Genomic DNA, 12,032 nt, shown 5'->3' on the forward strand with positions numbered 1-12,032 from the left:
CTGAACATCTATGCTCCAAATGCAAGGGCAGACTTCAACAAAATCACAAGACAGACTTCAACAAATATAAGAAGATCAAAATAATCCCATGATTCCTGTCAGATCACTATGGAATAAAAGTTCCTTTCAATAGCAACAAAAACAACATAAAGGACACATGTACATGGTATCTGAACAATACTCTACTCAATGATACCTTGCTCAAAGAAGAAATGAAGAAAGAAATCAGAGACTTTTTAGAATTTAACAAAAAAACCCAAATCTATGGGACAAAATAAAAGCAGTGCTAAGAGGAAAACTCACAGCCCTGAGTGCCTCAAAAAAGAAAATGGAGAGAGCATACACTAGAAGCTTACCAGCACACCTGAACGCCCTCGAACAAAAAGAAGCTAATTCATCCAGGAGGAGAAGAAGACAGGAAATCATCAAACTCAGGGCTGAAATCAATCAAGTAGAAACAAAGAAAACCATACAAAGAATCAACAAAACCAGGAGCTGGTTCTTTGAAAAAATCAGCAAGATAGATAAACCCTTAGCCAGACTAACCAAAGGGCACAGAGACTGTATCCAAATTAACAAAATTAGAAATGAAAAGGGCGATATAACAACAGAAACTGAGGAAATTAAAAAAATCTCAGATCCTACTACAAAAGCCTGTACTCAACACTGCTGGAGAATCTGGAGAAAATGGACAATATCTTAGACAGATACCAAACACCAAAATTAAATCAGGAGCAAATAGATCATCTAAACAGTCCCATAACCCCTAAAGAAATAGAAGGGGTCATAGAAAGCCTTCCAACCAATAAAAGCACAGGACCAGATGGTTTTAGTGTAGAATTCCATCAGACCTTCAAAGAAGACTTAACACTAATACTCGTCAAACTATTCTACAACTTAGAAACAGAAGGAACACTACCCAACTCCTTCTACAAAGCCACAAATATGCTGATACCAAAACCACACAAAGATCCAACAAAGAAGTTTGTCTGTGTGCCAGCTGGTCATGGGTCCTGTGCCCAACGTGGTGTTCAGCATTTGGAGTGACTCCCCACCACCATTTTTTCTCTATGACAGAGCAGACAGGAAGCACCAGGTTCACTGAGACAACCCAAGTATAACATGCTTGGGGCAAGACTCAGCAGGGCTCCAACAAGACACAAGAGGAGGGAAGCACATCAGCAATCTGTGCCAGGGGAAATCCAGTCATCCAGTGTTGTGGAAATAGCCTTACAGGCTCACAGGAGGTTGAAGCACCAGCCAGTGACAACAAGACCCACTATCACCAGTGAGAACTAGATGGCAAAAGGCAAACATAGGAACTTTACTAACAGAAATCAAGGCAATATGGCAGCATCTGAACCCAATTCTCCAACAACAGCAAGTCCTGGATACCCCCAACACACCAGAAAAACAAGATTTGGATTTAAAATCACTAGTCATCATGCTGCTAGAGGAACACATGAAGGACATCAATAAATCTCTTAAAGAATTTCAGGAGAAAAATGATCAAAAGTTAGATGCCCTTACAAGGGAAACACAGAAATCATTTAAAGAAATTCAGGAGAATATGGGTCAAAAGATAGAAGCCAATAAGGAGGAAATGCAAAAATCACTTAAAGAAATACAGGAGAACTTTGGTCAACAGGCAGAAGTCACAAAAGAAGAAACAAACAAACAAAAAAACTCTTAAAGAATTACAGGAAAACACAAACAAGCAAGTGAAGGAGCTGACCAAAACCATCCAGGATTTAAAAACAGAAGTAGAAACAACTAAGAAACCTCAAAGCGAGACACCTTTAGAGAGAGTAATCCTTGGGAAGAAATAAGGGGCCACAGATGCAAATATCAACAACAGAATATAAGACATAGAAGAAAGAATCTCAGATGTCAAAAATACCATAGAAAGCATGGACTCAACAGTCAAAGAAAATGCAAAATGCAAAACGCTTGTAACCCAGAGCATCCAGAAAATCCAGGACACAATGAGAAGACCAAACCTAAGGATTATAGGTAGAGATGAGAGTGAAGATTTACAACATAAAGGGCCAGCAAATACCTTCAACAAAATTAGGGAAGAAAACTTGCCTAACCTAAAGAGTGAGATGCCCATGAATGTACAAGGAGCCATGAAAGTACAGAACTCCAAACAGACTGGACAAAAACAGAAATATGTCCCATCACATAATAATCAAAACCCCAAATGTACTAAACAAAGAAAGAATACTAATGGCAGTAAGAGAAAATGGCCAAGTAAGATATAAAGGAAGACCTATCAGAAATACACCAGACTTCTCACCAGAGACCATGAAACCTCCAAGATTCTGGGCATAACTCATGTGAACTCTAAGAGAACACAAATGCCAGCCAAGACTACTATACCCAGCAAAACTCTCAATCACCATAGATGGAGAAACCAAGATATTCTATGACATAACCCAATTAACACAATATCTTTCCACAAACCCAGCCCTACAAAGGATAATATGGGGGGAAACACCAATACAAGGAGGGAAACTATACCCTAGAAAAAGCAAGATACTAATTTTCTTTCATCAAACCCAAAAGAAGATAACCACTGAAATATAAAATTAACATCAAAAATGACAGGAAGCAATAATCACTATTCCTTAATATCTCTTAACATCAATGGACTCAATTCCCTAATACAAAGACATAGACTAACAGCCTGGATACCTAAGCAGGACCCTACATTTTGCTGCATACCTCAGTGTCAAACACACCTCAGTGTCAAAGACAAACACAACCTTAGAGTAAAAGGCTGGAAGACAATTTTACAAGCAAATGGTCTCAGGAAAAAAATCCGGAGTTGCCATTCTAATATCAGATAAAATTGACTTTCAACCTAAACTCATCAAAAGAGACACGGATGACACTTTTTGCTGGTTAAAGGAAAAACCCACCAAAAATAACTCTCAATCCTGAACATCTATGCTCCAAATGCAAGGGCAGACTTCAACAAAATCACAAGACAGACTTCAACAAATATAAGAAGATCAAAATAATCCCATGATTCCTGTCAGATCACTATGGAATAAAAGGTCCTTTCAATAGCAACAAAAAAAAAAAACATAAAGCACACGTGTACATTGTATCTGAACAATACTCTACTCAATGATACCTTGCTCAAAGAAGAAATGAAGAAAGAAATCAGAGACTTTTTAGGATTTAACAAAAAAACCCAAATCCATGGGACAAAATAAAAGCAGTGCTAAGAGGAAAACTCACAGCCCTGAGTGCCTCCAAAAAGAAAATGGAGAGAGCATACACTAGAATCTTAACAGCACACCTGAAAGCCCTGGAACAAAAAGAAGCTAATTCATCCAGGAGGAGAAGAAGACAGGAAATCATCAAACTCGGGGCTGAAATCAATCAAGTAGAAACAAAGAAAGCCATACAAAGAATCAACAAAACCAGGAGCTGGTTCTTTGAAAAAATCAGCAAGATAGATAAACCCTTAGCCAGACTAACCAAAGGGCACAGAAAGAGTATCCAAATTAACAAAATTAGAAATGAAAAGAGAGATATAACAACAGAAAGTGAGGAAATTAAAAAAAAATATCAGATCGTACTACAAAAGCCTGTACTCAACACTACTGGAGAATCTGGAGAAAATGGACAATATCTTAGACAGATACCAAATACCAAAATTAAATCAGGAGCAAATAGATCATATAAACAGTCCCATAACCCCTAAAGAAATAGAAGGGGTCATAGAAAGCCTTCCAACCAATATTAGCACAGGACCAGATGGTTTTAGTGTAGAATTCCATCAGACCTTCAAAGAAGACTTAACACTAATACTTGTCAAACTATTCTACAACTTAGAAACAGAAGGAACACTACCCAACTCCTTCTACAAAGCCACAATTATGCTGATACCAAAACCACACAAAGATCCAACAAAGAAAGAACTACAGGCCAATTTCCCTTATGAATTTTGATGCAAAAATACTCAATAAAATTCTGGCCCACAGAATCCAAGAACACATCAAAATGAACATCCACCATGATCAAGTAGGCTTTATCCCAGGGATGCAGGGATGTTTCAATAAAGGAAATCCATCAATGCTATCCATTACATAAAAAACTCAACGAAAAAAAAATACAAGTTCATTTCATTAGATGCTGAAAAACTATTGATGAAATTCAGCATCCTTTCATGCTAAAAGTTTTGGAAAGATCAGGAATTCAAAGCCCATACCTAAACATTGTTAAAGCAATATACAGCAGATAGCCAGTATCAAAATAAATGGAGAGAAACTTGAAGCAACCCCACTAAAATCAGGGACTAGACAAGGCTGCCCCCTCTCTCCATACGTTTTCAATATAGTTCTTGAAGGCCTAGCTGGAGCAATTAGACAACATAAAAGGGTCAAAGGGATACAAATTGGAAAGGAAGAGGTCAAACTATCACTATTTGCAGATGATATGGTAGTATACTTAAATGACCCAAAAGCCTCCACCAGAGAACTCCTACAGCTGATAAACAATTTCAGCAAAGTGGCTGGTTACAAAATCAACTCAAGCAAATCAGTAGCCTTCCTATACACAAATGATAAGCAGACTGAGAAAGAAATTAGGGAAATGACAACCTTCACAAAAGCCACAAACCACATAAAGCATCTTAGAGTGACTCTAACCAAACAAGTGAAAGATCTATATGACAAGAACTACAGATCTCTGAAGAAGGAAATCGAAGAAGACCTCAGAAAATGGAAAAATCTTCCATGCTCATAGATTGGCAGGATTAATATAGTTAAAATGGCCATTTTGCCAAAAGCAATCTACAGATTAAACGCAATCTCCATCAAAATACCAACTCAATTCTTCATAGAGTTAGAAAGAGCAATTCTCAAATTCATCTGGAATAACACAAAACCCAGGATACATAAACCTATTCTCAACAGTAAAAAAACTTTTGGGGGAATCAGTATCCTAGACTTCAAATATCACTACAGAGCAATAGTAACAAAAACTGCATGGTATTGGTACAATGAGAGGCAAGTGGATCAATGGAATAGGATCAAAGACCCAGAAATGAACCCACGAACCTATGGTCACTTGATCTTCAACAAAGGAGCTGAAAACATCCAGTGAAAAAAAGATGGCCTTTTCAACAAATGGTGCTGTTTCCATTGGAGTTCAGCATTCAGAAGAATGCAAATTGATCCATTCTTATCTCCTTGTACTAAGCTCAATTCCAAGTGGATCAAGGGCTTCCACAGAAAACAGGACCCACTGAAAGTAATAAAAAAGAAACTGGGGAAAACCCTTGAAGACATGGGCATAGGGGGAAAGTCCCTGAACAGAACACCAATAGCCTACTCTCTAAGGTCAAGAATTGACAAATGGGACCTCATAAAATTACAAAGTTTCTGTAAGGCAAAGGACACTGTCAAAAGGACAAAACGGAAACCAACAGATTGGGAAAGGATCTTCGCCAACCCTAAATCGGACAGAGGGCTAATCACCAATATATACAAAGAACTCAAGAAGTTAAACCCCAGAAAAACAAATTATCCTATTAAAAACAGGGTACAGAGTTAAACAAAGAATTTTCACCTGAAGAAATTTGGATAGATGAGAAGCACCTTAAGAAATGTTCAACATCATTAATCATTAGGGAAATGCACATCAAAACAACCCTGAGATTTCACCTCACACCAGTCAGAATGACTAAGATTTAAAACTCAGGAGACAGCAGGTGTTGGTGAGGATGTGGAGAAAGAGGAACACTCCTCCACTGCTGGTGGGATTGCAAGATAGTACAACCACGTTGGAAACCAGTCTGGAGGTTCCTCACAAAACTGGACATGACACTTCCAGAGAACCGTGCTATACCTCTCCTGGGCATATACCCAGAGGATTTCCTGGCATGCATTAAGGACATCTGCTCCACTATGTTGATAGCAGCTTTATTTATAATAGCCAGTAGCTGGAAAGGACCCAGATGTCCCTCAGTGGAGAAATGGATACAGAAAATGTGGTATATTTACACAATGGAATACTACTCAGCAATTAAAAACAATGAATTCATGGAATTCTTAGGCAAATGGTTGGAACTGGAAAATATCATCCTAAGTGAGGTAACCCAATCACAAAAGAATACACATGGAATGTAAACAATGATAAGTGGATATTAATTAGCACAGAAGCTCTGAATTCTCAAGACACAATTAGCATACCAAATGATACCCAAGAAGAGAGAAAGACAGGGCCCTGGTTCTGAAAAGAGTTGATCCAGCATTGTAAGGGAGTACAAGGACAGATTAATGAGAGGGGGGTAATTGGAAAATGGCCAGAGGGAAGAGTGCTTATGAGACAGATGGGGAAGGGGGAACTGGCAAAGGGGAAAGCATTCAGAATGTAACCAAAGAATATCGAAAATAAAAAAAAATATATAAAAAGAAAAAAGAAAAAAAAAGAAAAAGAAAATCACAGGACCAGATGGTTTCAGTGCAGAATTCTATCACACCTTCAAAGAAGAGTTAACACCAGTACTCTTCAAATTATTCCACAAAATAGAAACAGAAGGAACACTACCCAATTCTTCTATGAAGCCACAATTACGCTGATACCAAAACCACACAAAGATCCAACAAAGAAAGAGAACTTCAGACCAATTTCACTTATGAACATCGATGCAAAAATACTCAATAAAATTCTTGCAAACCAAATCCAAGAACACATCAAAACGATGATCCACCATGATCAAGTAGGCTTTATCCTGGGAATGCAGGGTTGGTTCAATATACAGAAATCCATCAATGCAATCCACTACATAAACAAACTCAAAGAAAAAAAAACACATGGTCATTTCATTGGATGCTGAAAAAGCATTTGACAAAATTCAGCATCCTTTCATGCTTAAAGTCTTGGAAAGAACAGGAATTTAAGGCCCATACCTAAACATAGTAAAAGCAATATACAGCAAACCGGTAGCCAGCATCAAACTAAATGTAGAGAAACTTGAAGCAATCCCACTAAAATCAGGGACTAGACAGGGCTTCCCCCTTTCTCCTTATCTTTTCAATATTGTACTTGAGGTACTAGCTCAGGCAATTCCACAACATAAGGAGGTCAAAGGGATATAAATTGGAAAGGAAGAAGTCAAACTATCATTATTTGCAGATAGTCAAATACCTGCATTTGACTATGACAAGATAGTCTACCTAAGTGACCCAATAAAACTCCACTAGAGAACTCCTACAGCTGATAAACAACTTCAGCAAAGTGGCAGGTTATAAAATCAACTCAAGCAAATCAGTGGCCTTCCTATACTCAAAGGATAAGCAGGCTGAGAAAGAAATTAGGGACATGACCCCCTTCACAATAGCCACAAACAGTATAAAGTATCTTGGGATGACTCTTACAAAACATGTGAAAGATCTGTATGACAAGAACTTCAAGACTCTGAAGAAGGAAATGGAAGAAGACCTCAAAAATGGGAAAACCTCCCATGCTCATGGATCGGTAGAATCAATATAGTTAAAATGGCCATTTTGCCAAAATCAATATACAGATTCAATGCAATACCCATCAAAATCCCAACTCAATTCTTCACAGAGTTAGAAAGAGCAATTATCAAATTCATCTGGAACAACAAAAAACCCAGGATAGCTAAAACTATTCTCAGCAACAAAAGAAAGTCTGGGGGAATCAGTATCGCTGACCTCAAGCAATACTACAGAACAATAGTGTTAAAAACTGCATGGTATTGGTACAGTGACAGGCAGGAGGATCAATGGAACAGGATTGAAGATACAGAAATGAACCCACACACCTATGGCCACTTGATCCTCAACAAAGAGGCTGAAAACATCCAATGGAAAAAAGATAGCCTTTTCAACAAATGGTGCTGGTTCAACTGGAGGTCAGCATGCAGAAGAATGGGAATTGATCCATCCTTGTCTCCTTGTACTAAGCTCAAATCCAAATGGATCAAGGACCTCCACATAAAGCCAGACACTCTGAAGCTAATAGAAAAGAAACTGTGGAAGACCCTTGAGGAAATCGGTACAGGAAGAAAGTTTCTGAACAGAACACCAATAGCATATGCTCTAAGAGCAAGAATTGACAAATGGAACCTCATAAAATTACAGAGTTTCTGTAAGACAAAGGACACCATCAAGAGGACAAATTGGCAATCAACAAATTGGGAAAAGATCTTCACCAATCCTACATCAGATAGAGGGCTAATATCCAATATATATAAAGAACTCAAGAAGTTAGACTCCAGAAAACCAAACAACCCTATTAAAAAATGAGGTACAGAGTTAAACAAAGAATTCTCACCTGAAGAACTTCGGATGGCAGAGAAGCATCTTAAAAAATGCTCAACTTCATTAATCATTAGGGAAATGCAAATCAAAACAAGCCTGAGATTTCACCTTACACCAGTCAGAATGACTAAGATTAGAAATTCAGGAGACAGCACTTGTTGGAGAGGGTGTGGAGAAAGAGGAACACTCCTCCACTGCTGGTGGGGTTGCGAATTGGTACAAAAACTCTGGAAATCAGTCTGGCAGGTCCTCAGAAAACTGGGCACCTCACTTCCAGAAGATCCTGCTATACCACTCCTGGGCATATACCCAGAGGATTCCCCACCATGTAATAAGGATACATGCTCTACTATGTTCATAGCAGCCCTATTTATAATTGCCAGATTCTGGAAAGAACACAGGTATCCCTCAACAGAAGAGTGGATGCAAAAATGTGGTATATCTACACAATGGAGTACTATTCAGCCATTAGAAACAATGAATTCATGAAATTCATAAGCAAATGGATGGAGCTAGAGAACATCATACTAAGTGAGGTAACTGAGACTCAAAAGGTGAATCATGGTATGCACTCACTAATAAGTGGATATTAACCTAGAAACCTGGAATACCCAAAACATAATCTAGACATCAAATGAGGTACAAGAAGAAAGGAAGAGTGGCCCCTTGTTCTGGAAAGACTCAGTGAAGCAGTATTCAGCAAAACCAGAACAGGGAAGTGAGAAGGGGTGGGTGGGAGGACAAGGGGACAGAAGGGGGATTACGGGACTTTCATGGAGTGGGGGGGGGGCTAGGAAAGGGGAAATCATTAAAAATGTAAATAAAAAATATATCAAATAAAAAAAATTTTAAAAACTTAAAAAATGTAAAAAAAGTTGCTAACAGAAGAAAAGCAGGAATTCCTAGAGATTTGTTTGCCTAAAGTAACGGTGAAATTAAGGTCATTTCAAATGAAAATCCAAATGGAACAAATGCAGAATCTATGTTAATAACTGGAGTACTTTAAATCCTTCACATCAGCATTGAAAAAGAAAAATATATAGAATTTTGTATCCCTAGTCACCAGGTAAATTGCTTTAACTTTAACTGATTTAGATGGAACCTACCTCTACTGAAATATTGGTTTTTTGTCCTATATAGCCATGAACAGAATATATACTTTATTTTTAATTTGACAGTTAAGTCAAATTGATCATAAGAAATAAAAGAAGAAAAAATATTAAAAAATAACACTTGTTTAAATATTTCCTTATAATTTATATATATATATATATATATATATATATATATATATATATATATATATATATATAATTTTTTATCACAAATTAGGAGCTTTTACAAATTAGCATTTTATGAGATTAGTATTGTACAATTTTTAATTTAATTTTATTTTTTAGTTAGATATTTTATTTGTTCACATTTCAGTTGTTATCCCCTTTTCCAGTTTCCCCTCTGCAAACCCCTATCCCATCCCCTTTTACCCTGCTTCTATGAGGATGCTCCCCCACCTACCCACCCAGACATTCCCTCCTCTCGGCCTTAGCATTCCTCTACACTGGGGCATCAAGCCTTCACAGGCCCAAGGGTCTCCCCTCTCATAAATGCCAGAAAAGGCCCACTGTGCTCCATCAGGCCTTCCTCTAACTCCTCCATTGGGGATGCTGTGCTCAGTCTGATGATTGGCTGAAAGAATTCCCATCTGTATTGATCAGGATCTGGCTGAGTCTCTCAGGAGACAGCTATATCAGGCCCCTGTCAGCAAACACTTCTTGGCATCAGGAATACTGTCTGGGTTTGGTGTCTGCATGTGAGTTGTATTATGAGTCTTGCATGATCTTTGCCTAATGTCAACTAATCAGTGAGTACATAACATGTGTGTTCTTTTGTGACTGAGTAACCTCACTCAGGATGATATTTTCTAGATCCATCTATTTGCCTGTAAATTTTGCAAAGCCATTGTTTTTAATGGATGAGTAGCACTCCATTGTGTAAATGTACTACATTTTCTGTATCCATTCCTCTGTGGACAGACATCTGAGTTGTTTCCAGCTTCTGGCCAGTGTAAGTATGGCTACTATGAATATAGTGGAACATGTGTCCTTATTACATGTTGCAGCATCTTCTGTGTATATGCCTAGGAGTAGTATAACTAGTTCCTCATGTAGTAGTATTTCTAGTTTTCTGAGGAACCACCAGACTGATTTCCAAAGTGCTTATACTGACTTGCACTCACACCAACAATGGAGGAGTGTTCCTCTTTCTGCACATCCACACCAGCATCTGCTGTCACCTGATTTTTTGATCTTAGAGGTTCAGAATTGTGTAAGGTAGAATCTCAGGGTCATTTTGATTTGCATTTCCCTGATGACTAAGGATGTTACACATTTCTTTAGATGCTTCTTGGCCATTCAAATTTTCTCAGTTGAGAATTCTCTGTTTAGCTCTGTTCCCTGTTTACTTTTGATATGGTTATTTGGTTCACTGGAGTCTAACTCCTTGAGTTCTTTGTATATATTGGATATCAGCCCTCTATCAGATATAGGATTGATAAAGATCTTTTCCCACTCTGTTGCTTGCTGTTTTCTCTTATTGAAAGTGTCCTTTGCCTTACAGAAGCTTTCCCATTTTACAAGGTCCCATTTGTCAATTACTGATCAGAGAGCATAAGCCATTGGTGTTCTGTTCATAAAATTTTATCCTGTGTCCATGCATTTGAGGATTTTCCCCACTTTTTCTTCTATTAGATTCAAGGTATCTGGCTTTGTGTAGAGGTCCACTTTGATTTGAGCTTTGTAAAGGGAGAAAAAAAATGGATCAATTTTCATTCTCCTAAATGCTGACTGCCAGTTGAACCTGCACCATTTGTTTAAAATGCTGTCTTTTTCCCCCTGAATTGTTTTAGCTCCTTTGACAAAAATCAATGATCATAGGCATGGTTGCATTTCTGGGTGTTCAATTCTATCCCATTGATCTACTTGTCTGTCACTGTATCAATACCATGCAGTTTTTATTTCTACTGCTCTGTAGTACAGCTTGAGGAATGGATAGTGATTCCCCTAGAAGTTCTTTTATAGGTAAGAATAGTTTCTGCTATCCTGGGTTTTTAGTTATTACAAATGAATTTGAGAATAGCTCTTTCTAACTCTATGAGAAATTGAGTCAGAGTTTTGATGGTGATTGCATTGAATCTGTGGGTTGCATTGAGACAGATGACCATTGTTACTATATTAATCTTGCTAATCCACAAGCATGGGAGATGGAACAGCCTGGGACAAGATTCTTCTGGTTTCCATCTCTGCCTGGAGGTGACCCTGTGCAACACCACTCCATGCCCAGATCCTTCCCGGAGAGAGCAGGTCTCCCAGGAGGGTTGACATACATAGAGCACAGGTCTCCATACACAAAGTCTGCTTGGAGTGAGCTGTTCACACACCTGAGAACACAGGTGAGAACACCACTTCTCAAATTCCTGGGCCAAGAGGGACCAGCCCAGAGCCACTGGACATGGGAACCAAGGAACAGCCTGGTAGAGGATCCTTCTGTTTTCTTTCTGTACCCTGGAGCTGACCCTGTGCCACAACCCTTAATACCCAATTTCCTTCCAGAGAAAACTGGCTGGCCAGGAGTGCTGACACACAGGGTTACAGGGAACAGAAGCCACATTTAGAGTCAGCAAGACCAGATAACACCACAGATAACCAGATGACAAGAGGGTAGGTCAGG

The 12,032-nt window shown here is 38.4% G+C and overlaps 1 protein-coding gene across 9 annotated transcripts in view; it reads left to right on the forward strand.

Moving 5' to 3' along the window:
• LOC127668815 (defensin alpha 4-like) overlaps window positions 1–12,032 on the forward strand; it is a 148,964-nt gene that overhangs the window by 29,490 nt on the left and 107,442 nt on the right. The window lies entirely within an intron of this gene.

Source organism: Apodemus sylvaticus, chromosome 18, assembly GCF_947179515.1.
Source record: "Apodemus sylvaticus chromosome 18, mApoSyl1.1, whole genome shotgun sequence".
Classification (NCBI taxonomy): Eukaryota; Metazoa; Chordata; class Mammalia; order Rodentia; family Muridae; genus Apodemus; species Apodemus sylvaticus.